The sequence below is a fragment of the Notechis scutatus genome, chromosome 1 (genome assembly GCF_049901735.1).
Source record: "Notechis scutatus isolate UNSWTSFEM ecotype Mainland chromosome 1, rNotScu1.2, whole genome shotgun sequence".
Classification (NCBI taxonomy): Eukaryota; Metazoa; Chordata; class Lepidosauria; order Squamata; family Elapidae; genus Notechis; species Notechis scutatus.
In genome coordinates this window covers 106,859,756-106,870,921 of record NC_142009.1, presented here as the reverse complement: position 1 = coordinate 106,870,921, position 11,166 = coordinate 106,859,756, and the positions used below count along the sequence as shown (strand labels likewise).

The 11,166-nt window shown below is 36.1% G+C and overlaps 1 protein-coding gene across 1 annotated transcript in view; it reads left to right on the top strand.

Annotated features, from left to right (window-relative positions):
* The first annotated feature begins 9,284 nt into the window (after window positions 1-9,284).
* The window catches only part of PRDM1 (PR/SET domain 1), a 108,964-nt gene continuing 107,082 nt past the window's right edge, over window positions 9,285-11,166 (top strand). Inside the window, exons 1-2 of the mRNA XM_087942784.1 lie at window positions 9,285-9,869; window positions 10,463-10,572. The gene's annotated coding sequence lies outside the window, so the exon portion shown is untranslated. The remainder of the gene's footprint in view (window positions 9,870-10,462; window positions 10,573-11,166) is intronic.

The following is an 11,166-nucleotide window of genomic DNA, read 5'->3' as shown; positions in this document are numbered from 1 at the left end:
TTCAGTCCCATTGAATAAAACAAGGCGATCCGATAGTAAATGGCCGCCCTCCCTGGAATAGACCGTGAGGTAACGATGCGTGTAGCTTTGCCTCGCTTAATGGTTTGAATCGGATTCTATGGCCTCAGCCACAACACGGCCCTAGCTGTAACATTTATTCCAAATGTTACAAAAAGTGTAACATTTGAACTTAGAACTACAATATCTAAAACGAGCTCCGTGGCAACGAAAGCTACTTCAGTACAGACGGCTGTTTGTAATGAAAGAGAGAAGTAGGAGACAACAAATTTACCCTGTAAGGGCCGGCCATGTTTCTATATATAAGAATGCCAAATGCTCATACAAATGGAAAAGTAGGCCCTATTTAATTAAAATATGCAAAGCTGTACCAACATCATGTCAAAGGTGCCTCAGAGAACCTGCAAATATCATTTATGGATCACTGGATGATCAGTGTCACAATCAAGAATTCATTTGGTTCTTGCATCTTACTGCCAGGTGATTCAATTAAGTGCATACATTTGGTACAATTCACATTCCTTTGTGTGAAGCACATTCATGGTGATTTAGCAAGTTTGAAAAGAGAGACTATTGGTACTGTTGTACTGTAGCAGAGAAGCAGAGTTTTTTTTTTATTCGTTCCTGATTATCTCTTTTTTCTTTCTATTAAATCCTAAAGGAAATTTTAAAATAGTAAGTGTGATTCTTTAGACCTTCTGAGCAGATAAAAGGTAAACAAAAATTGGAACAACTGCTTAGAGTTGCAACAATTGGCCAGATACACTATTTTGCCCTCTGCATGTGTGCATTTAATAAAATTTATATAGCAGCTCATCTCACCAAAAGTACCTCTGGGTGCTATGCAACCATCAGATAAAATAGCAAATGTAAAAACAACAGAAAAGTATCAAAACCATATTAATAAACATCATAAAAAGCAGATACAAATCATAGGTGAAGGGTGGATAAAAATAACCCCATCACCAATGAGCCATCTAAGCAAAGCCTATGTACAATATATAAAGTGTTATCTGCATGCAGTTTTCACCAAATTTCCTTAAGAGAGCTTGCTAAAATATCCTTTTTTTCAGAAGACAACTGAAATGTCTTTTTATATATGTATCACCAGAAAAGTCAATGCTTTAGAATATTTATAGGACCTATTTCCTCTTTGATTAAAAAAAACATAACTATTTCATTTTTTGTTTTTACTGCTTCTGCTGTATTGTTGCAACATGTTAAATCTGAAAAACAACTTGGATAAACTTGATACTTTACAGGAAAAAATAAATTCTGTTTATCCCCCTAATTCTTGCTACACAGCAAAGCTTCCTTCCTTCCTTCCTTCCTTTCTTCCTTCAAAAATTTAGGAGAAAAACTGTATTTAAAATCACAGTGTAATTATAATTCACTAATTTTTTATTAGTCAGCAAAGAATATATTCTTATTTTAACATCAGTTCAAGTGAAAAGCATTTCCTTAGCCTTTACTGTATCTAAAACTAGTAGACAAGGAAGATGTTTTGACTACCAGTTATGAAGTCCAAAAATATTTATTGAAATCAGTGTGAATTATTGAACATTTAATTCCCACTATGAAGAGAAATGGGGAATGACAAATATGCTTCTTTTAAAACACAAATAATGGGTGTGTAATTCAAGCATCTGCAATATACTTACGAACAAATATTTATCTTTGTACCTATTTTTGTACCTATGAAGTAATATTTGTCTTCTATAAGTTTAGTAGAACTGCAATGAAAACAGTTGGAATCTTTAGATTTGACAGTGTTCAAATTGTGCAGAGTGATGCCAAAGGCAAACTCAAACTACTTTCTGGGCATTTAATATAGGTTTAGACAAACTAGTCCAGAAGTGGGCAACCAGGAAAATTGGGCACTGGAGATGTAGTTTTTCAGGGAAAGATTGAGGAAATATGTGGTTAATCTTAAGAAAAGATAAGTTAAGGGTGAGGATGTGACCATAACTTTAATTAACTGAAGGGATGTTACACAGAAAGAGGCCATGACCTGTTCCCAGAATCCAGGACACAAAATAATGCATTTAAATTACAGGAACACAGATCTTTATTTAATTTTATGGGGGAGAAATTCTAACAGTAAAAGTAGTTCAACAGTCAAACCAGTTATATGGGGAAATTACTGGGCTCCCTTTTGTTTGGGTGTGTTTAAATAAAGACTGAACAGTGATTTAGCTCAGATATCCCAAATAGTTCAAAAAGCCTTATTCAAAGGCCAGTAGCACACATGGTACAGTCTGCATGCATTGAAAATCATTCAGATAATTTTAATAAGTGATTCGGGTCCTGTATACGTTCGTTGTCTAGCTGCTATTAAAGATAAAGCAGCCTGTCTTTTTCTAAACTACTACATCAAGCTGGAAAAAAAATGGAGGTTTCTATACAAAAAGTTAATGCAACTCTTAACGCAGCCACTCCCCCACGCACACACCACCCCCATCTCTCCTGGGTAGCATAAAGAAGGCATGCTTGTATAAAGTCCTAACCATTTCTTCCAAATATTTGACAAAACATTCACAACCTCAGTAAATGGTTTTTCCTAATTCAATGAGTCAATTTCCATGTGTGTGTGTGTGTGCGTGACAGATTTGTAGATGGAACTTCAAATCAGTGAGATTGCAAAACAACACAGTGCTGTGAAAATGACATTTGCCAAACTCAACCAATCTGAGGTTCATTGCATAAGTTCAAGAGCCAGTTTGGTGGGGTGGGCAGAACAGAAACCAGAAGACCAGGTTTTTTTTTTTTTGTCTCATAGTGACCTTGGGCTAGTCACTTTCACTCGGCCCAAAAAAGGAGGCAATGGCAAACCACCCCTGAAAAACCTTGCCAAGAAAATTGCAGGCTCTTGTCTAGGCAGACAAGATTCCCCCAGAATCTGATATGGATGACTGGAAGAAGAAAAAAAAGTTTCTGAGGGTGAGATTTGAAGTAATCATAAGTGAGTTTAGTGGGTTATGCTTCATTTAAAACAATTAAATATATATGCCATGTTGTTAATGATGAATTATATTGGGTGGTGTAATACATTTTAGGAATCTAGCCCCAAAGAAAGGACTTCTTAAAACCACAATGAATAGAGTTTGGAGGGGGGGGATATTTTTAATCCATATAGGCCTTGGATTATTATACATAAGATTTTCTTTTAAGGCCTCAGTGGGAGTTCTGCATATGGTAAGAGTTAGTTTTCTTTTCACAAATTGTAATGATGAGTGACTTTAAGGAGAACTGACACTTGATTAAAACAAAAGAAGACTTGCATTATTTCACAATATTATGTACGAAGATTATTTTAGCACAGAAACAGGACAGAACATTATACACTCTTCTGAAAAGCTGAAATCAAAAAGCTAACAGAATTTAACTTTTGTTGATAAGTAATCTTAAAGACTAATTTATTTATCACACTTATAGGACATTTACATTTAATTGGCTTTTATTTATTCTAGTTAGGAAAACAGCACCAAATAGAGTCAAACTAAATTGAAATATAGATCTTTCAGATTGCCTTATTGCCTAACAAACAAAACTTACATGTGAACCAAAATGTCCTACTTAGTTCCAAAAATGCAGCCATGCAAATGTTTACAAAATTATAGTGTTTCTAGTAGATATGTGCTTTGTGTATATTTTTTTGAATTAACAAATATGCATCGGATAGGTTGCACAATGAATGGAAGATTTAAGGGCTAGTGAAAATGTATAGAATTTATTGTCTAATGATGTTTATTTAACAGGCCTACATCGTTCAATGGGGGGTTCCTTCCCAGAATGTATGTATAGTATTGCTATTTTAAAAATGAATGATAATCAAATAAAAACGTAAGTAAAATAGCGTGTACATTTCTAGAAATATAGATCTGTGTCATTTTTTATTTACTCACTGAAGCAGAGAGTTTGAATTTATCTCTACCTCTGAGATAAAATCATTTTATAAAACTCTCTTGAATCATATTTTTTGAAACACCAAACAAAGGAAATAGCATGTTCAATTACTGGCATATACAAGGAGTCCAGCAACCATTACATGTGGAATCCACAAGGGCTATGGCTTCTACCCAAAGTTAAACCTTCTTGCCACTACTGAGAGTCTTTCCATTTCAAAATAATCCCTACTTCTCTATTCCACTCAAAAGTTAGAGTTAGCATTCTATTTTTTACAACATGCATTAGGCTTAATTAAACAAGCAGCCCTACTGGAAAAATGTAAGATCAGTGAATTGGACAAAATCTTTATTTAATAATGTCTTATTAGTTTCAAAGAGATTTCTTATATTAGGAGCGCAACATACCACAATAGTGCTTAGACAGCGCCACTGGTTTCCAGACTGCTTTGTAACAGTGAAAGCAGATTTTATCTTTATAGCTCTATCCTGTTTGGATCAGGATCCTATTTCTGAAAGTGCCACTAATGTGAGAGATAATGTGGCTGAACAGGGAGAAAGTCTGTCAGACTCTCTATCCCATCTTAAGAATTGACTTCCCTAGAGGGCCTTGACTGGCATGTACTATAACAAACTCTTTTAGAAATGTTGTAAATCTTTTGTTTTCTCCTTGTGGTTATGAATTTCTGTTTTTTTTATGATTTATATTATCCAGGAAACATGAAGGACTAGTTTCTCAATTACCACCTTGCTCACAAAAAATTGGACAGGAAGAAGCTCTTATCCTAGGTGGAATAGACATACTGTCATGTGGAACTTTCTGTTGCTGGAAATTTGTTTTGTTTTGTGTCAGATATCCCTGCTTGATGAAGATAATTTTACAAAAATCAGGTTGGTTTTTTTTAACCTTTTCTAAATTGCTTCTGGTGTTTGAGTACCTCATACTTTTGCTTGTTTGAAATTTGAAGAGATTTAACAATAATTAGAAATATGAATTGTCCTATAACAAAATAACAATCTATTAACAAGCCATTGTTTCTTAAACTTTTTGCTCACACTTTTAAAAATTGGGAGGACCCTAAAATAGTTTTGGTTTGTATGGATTACATTTATTGATATTTACCATCTTAAAAATTAAAATGGATGCATTTTATACTGTATTTATAAAAGATAAATATTATATTTATTAACATTTATTTTAAAAATCACTTTTTATGACCCTCTTACCCCTTAATTCAGGGTAGAGTTGGGGCAATTGAATCATGTAAAATAACAACATTAAACCATTAGATGGTAACACAAATATTTTCATAGAAAATGTTTTTAAGAAATAAAAATAATGAGAACTGTTACAAAAAAAATATTTACAATTTTTTTTACATTTTTTGTAAATATCTTCAATATCTAACCATAATTTTGATTTCTTGGATCCCTGAGAGTATCTTGGGAGAATCCCAACATTCCTTTAACTACACTTTAAGAAACACTGCTATAAGCCATTTAGCAATAGCACTTAGACTTATATACCGCTTCACTATGCTTTACAGCCTTCTCTAAGTGGTTTACAAAGTCAGCATATTGCCCCCAACAATCTGTTTCCTCATTTTATTGTCTTTGGAAAGATGGAAAGCTGAGTCAACCTTGAGCCAATGAGAATCGAACTGCTGGCAATCAGCAGTCAGCAGAATTACTCTTCAATACTGCATTCTAATCACTGTGCCACCATGGCTCTTAGGACTGTCTTTATAACATGGAGGGTACATTTGACAACGTATTTTCAATTTCTCCCCAAACCAAGTACTTTGGGTGAATCTTTCTTTCTATATTTAGATATGAAAAAATGGAAAAAAAGATATAATTCGCATGCTGATCACCTCAGGACTGCTTATATATAAAGAATGCTGGAATTAATGGACAAGTGGACAAGTTAAAGGAAATTCTTGTTAGCACAAGAAACAATTATTGTGCCATGCTCCATTAATCTATCAAAGCAGTGTAGCATTTTGAAAACCAAACATTCTAGTAGTTCAGTACAGCAATTTCAGTAACTTGAGGACATAACTGAAAGACATCAAACTTAAATGTCCCAGCTTTAATCTGGTAAGAATAATGATTCTGAAATAAGACATTATGAAATATAATGCCAGATTGGATTTTTATTTATACCAGAAGCACTAATACTGGCAGTTATCCTAGAAATATTTAATTTTTCATGTAATGAAACTTAGCAATGCGTAATTCCCTAGTAAATTTCCCTAGAATTTATTTTGAAAGAAGGGAGAAAGACATAGGGCCCAGTTTCTGATATATAACAGTTTTCGTTTGCAATGAACATATGCCAAGAAATGACAGAGATTATGCTGAGTGTTTTATGAGCAAGATTCCCAGGGAATGTATATAACTACATTGTATTCATTGTATTAATGAACACAAAAGTGAGCATGCTTTATTATTAAGACAGTTGAACAGTTTGGCTGAAAGATTGAGCTGGAAATTAGAAAGCCATTCAAATCACTCTTAGCCAGGACATTAGAAAGTGGTCTTAAGTAAGATTAAGAGTTCTTTCCTGCAATATGGGAGCATGATTCGATCTTGGTCATGTGCTTTTAAATGAAACATTTCAATTATTTAGAAAATCACAACATGAAAATGTTTAGTTACTTTCTATGCACTTATATTCATTCTGAGTACATATTATATGAAATGTAACTGCCACTTAATGTTTTTTAAATCTAAATTATTTTAGTAAGATTTTTAAAGAAATCAAAATAGAATCTTATTTTATTTTCTTCAGTGGGTAAGTAATATTATGTTCTTCTTCATTCAGCCCTTACTTGTCTAGGATGGCTGGTTTGGAATATCAAAATAAAACTCATTGTAGAACTGTGGGAATATTTTAAACATTAATTTTCCTTTTCCATTCAGTAGAATATGTCCTATTTATAGGGCTGCAATATGGAGAAAGCTATTAATGGCATTTATTTCTTGTTAATAAAATACTGTTGAGAGTGTCTTCCTATTCCCTGCACTTGGCTATTTTCCCCCTCTCATTGGTATCCTAGAGTTTTGGAAAAATGATGTATATAGTGGAGATATAATTATATAAAACTGATCAATTATTTAGTTCACGTGGATATCCACAACATTAAAAACGACAGTCAAATGGAACAATGATCATACAAGTGGTTATATCCCTAAGTGATTCCTCTCACCATTTCAGCACAAACATTATCTCACAATTATGGAATCCAGGCCACACAGACAGTGTTTGGTGTATTTCTTTTAAATGCACATGCTGGAAACATTTGTGTGCAATACTGAAAATAGTGTTAGGCCAGATGGAACCTTACTCTAAATATGGGTTACATAATTTACTAGTAAGTATTTAGCAGTGTGTGCTGAAACTACTGTAGTAACTCTTTGCAAGGACGTACAGTAAGTTTCCAAGAAGGTAGGACAAATCATTGGGTGTCCCTAATGAAGACAGTTGTAAATTTAATCTAATAAAGTATTTTAGCTCTAAATAATCTCTGTCACATAAAGCCCAAGTGTATAGAGATAAACATCTCATCAAAAGAGAAAGGATATCTTCCAGAAGCTCTTTTAAGAACTAAACTTTCCTCAGTTCATCCCCACTCCACCCCCATCTTCTCAAATCTTAATTTGCATGGCTCATTATTCTGTAAATAGCTGTTACTTCAGTCTGGAGGATTATTTTTCTATGTCTAGAGAAAAGGAAGAATCATGATAGACTTGAAGGCACACTTAAAAAAAATACTGCCTAGTAGGCATATGTTCCTATATCAATAAAATCAATATATAGTCCTAAAAAAAATAGCCTGAAGGAAGATTTTAGAAAAGATATACATAGGAATTCAAGTCTTATTGAAAACTTTAACCCATAAAGAGCAAGGTGTCCATTTTTCATGATAGTTATAACTAACACTCCATAAAATGAGCCATAGAAATCATGACAGTTCAACAGTGAGTGAAATTTGTCATGACAATAATTTTTGTACTAATCAATATCCAAATAAATTGCATTTTCCTTTGTACAGTATCTGATCCCATCCCGGTATGAAAGAAAGTTAGGTCTATTTTTCTGACTTAACCAATACTGTACACATTGAACCTTAAACTAACTACATAGGCTATTTTACACAAGACAGTCTATAAAGTTGGCTTATTGCAGATATGACGTCTAAGAAATTCACAAAGCAATATGGTAGCAATAAGAGCTGGACAGTCTTTGGAAAAAAAATGTCATGGAGTTAAGCAACATCAATAGTCATAATGTAAGAATGGCTTTAATACTCTATACCATCATTTTTTTATCTTAGTACCTAGTGGATTTCAACACTCAGAATGCAAGCACACATCTTAAAGTTGTGAGATTTTGAAATGCTGATCTATGTGGTATAAATACTGTAAATAACTAATAACTGCACACAGCTTCACAATTTACAGGATGGAAGTACCACCATAATTTTCAACATGGCAGCACCTCTAGAGTGGCATTCAGTATTTGACATGGTTAAAATAGCACTTTTTTTTGTTTAATCATTGAATCTTTTTGTTTGGTTTTGTTTTAATCCTACCCTGAATTTACCCAAGCAAAACTCCAATTTGAAGTGCATCCAATTCAGCACCAATTCCAGTTTCTTAAAGTGTTTAAATCTCCCTGCTTCCAGTAGTAAATATTTTATTTTAAGAAAGACCTTTCAAGGCCAATATACAAGATATTTTTTTAAATGTAGCAATAATTGCACTAGTTTATCTTACAGCTACAGTATATGAAGGCTTGTTTATGTGAGGATGACCATGACCACACCCACCTCTTTCCCAGGGAAGCTGCAGCATCATTTCTCCAGCCAAAACACAAAAATAAATAAATAAATAAAAAGCTCTTCCCTCACCACCTCCTTGGGCTTGTAAAACCCTTCCCCCACCCCCCATCATCCCCTCAGGATGGAGCCTTCGGGAGCCGAAGTGAAAGTGAATGATTCACGACGCGGTTTTTTATTTAAAAAAAACAGGAAGGGGGGAATTAAAGGAGGCACGTGACAGACGGGAAACTGCCCAATCGAAAGGGGGCCGTGGGGAAAGAACGCGTCCGGGGGTTGCGTGCGTCCGTAGGGGGGAGAGTTTTATTTCTTTTTATTTCTCTTTCCCAAATGGACTGACAGTGGCGGGGAAAGGAGCGGGGCACGAGCGCGGCGTTGGGCGAGCTCGTCAGCGGAGGATCTTTGAGCGCTCCCCGTCCTTTCCCGCCCCCTCTCCCAAAAAAACCCCCAAAAAACAAAACCATACCCCCCCACCCGCGCGCTCACTAAAAAGGCAAAGTGGGGAGTGAAGCACGCGCGTAGGTGTCTCCGGTCTTGGCTCCCTTTCCCTCAGGGAGTCACTCGCCACCCAGGAGGCTTGACGCTCGCAGGGGTCCCTGCCCGAAGAGACCGGGAGTCTCGAGAGGGAAACTTCCTCGTTAAGCCTCGTTAAGAGAAAAGGGCATGGGAGAAAGTCGCTCGCGGGGCAGTTTCTGAGACCGGGCTCCTCTGTTTTTTGTCTTTTTACGCACGCCGCTGCCTGGGGACTGCGCCCTTCGTCCACCCGAGTTTGAGGTGGGGACTGCGCGCTTTGGAATACGCGGCGGCGGCATTGGCTTTCTAAGGCAACAGCGGCCGTTTCGGGATTGGCTTCCCCCACCTCCTTTTTTTCCACTTTCAGAGCGACCTTGCGCACCTTCGTCTTCCTCCTCCTCGCCGTCTGCGGGTTGTTGGTGTTTTGTGTTTTTTTGGGGGGGGGGGCGGGGGTGTTGCTCCGTTTTGCGAATAAAGCTGGGTGTTCTCGTTTTCCACGTGCCGAGCGACGTCGCTCAGGAAGATGAAACAAGTCTTGCTACTCCAGCCAAGTAAAAATAAATAAATAAATAAATAAATACAAAGGTAAGTTGTTCTGGTGGGTTAGTAACAGGGATGCATGGGGAGTGGGCGTGGGAGGAGGAGGTTGAAGAGGGCGGAGAGGAAGCACCGGTGCGTATCCTGAAAGTAACCTCGGGGAGGAAATCTATGAATTAAGACGAACATTAAGCTTGGGGCTTGTTTAGGCTGATACACATACTTGCAGGTCTCCTTAAACGCTACGATTGTGAAGTTGCCTGATTTTTTTTTAAAATGTTCAGCGTTTCTCTCAACTGATAGCCAGTCCTACAGAAACTGGGTTTACTGATCGCATTTTGGGTGGGGGGGTTATTTCCACTTTTCTGGATTGTGTCATTTAAAACAAAAACAAAAACCAAGTCTATTCATAGCCCATTTTATTTTGTCTTCACCAAAAATCTGCCCCAAAACAGGATAGAAGGAACTCTCTTCCGCCTCCCCCCCCCCCATCATCTGGGTTCTGATTTTTTCGTTTCTAAGGTTTCTCCAACCTATTTTTTCCAACCTGACTGAAGGTATGTTTGTGTAACCAGATGCAGAGACTTGCTGTCTGATAGAGAATTATCTCAGCCTTTGAATTCAGGAGATGTGTTTGTTTTTCAGGGTTCAAGCTGCATACTGAAGGAGAAGAAGTAAAAGAAGTCACCTGAAAAGGAGCAACTGAGAAGATTTTTTTAATTCCTTCCCTGAAATCCTACTAGATTTTGAAGCAGGTGGGACATGCAGGATTAGAGATAGGGTATAAGAAATAAGCGGGAATTGTGGAGGGTTGTTTTGGCATAATAGGGTTTATTCTAATCTTCAGAAAAGGCAGTGCGTAATCTTAAATCAATTATTCTTAATACCTGTCACCAAAGTTTGTTAGATCTGAAAGTTTTTGAGAAGTAGTTTTCTCTCCCCCAGATTAACTTCTCAAATGTGGCAAAACTTAAGTAACTGTTGTTGCTCAATCTGAAAAGAAAAATAGAAATGGTGGTAGTTATATCTAGCTATGCAAAGAGCAAACAAAAGCATTTAATATCTTCTGATTGGCTGGACCACATGGTGGAGATAAAGCAGTTTAAGTATTAAATTAGGTTATGAATTTATACATGAATTTCAAGCTTTTAACAATGGTTATCTTGTTTGCTTTTTGAAGGATTCTGAAAAGTTAAGTTGTTGCTTTGTTTGGTTGAGCAAAAGTATTATGTGATGAAGATATTCCTGTCTATATAGTTCAAAGTAGAAAATCTTAATTATTGGGGGCAGGAAAGATTAGGGAAGATTTTTGGATCCAAATTGAACTCTATTCCATTAGGAATCTGTTT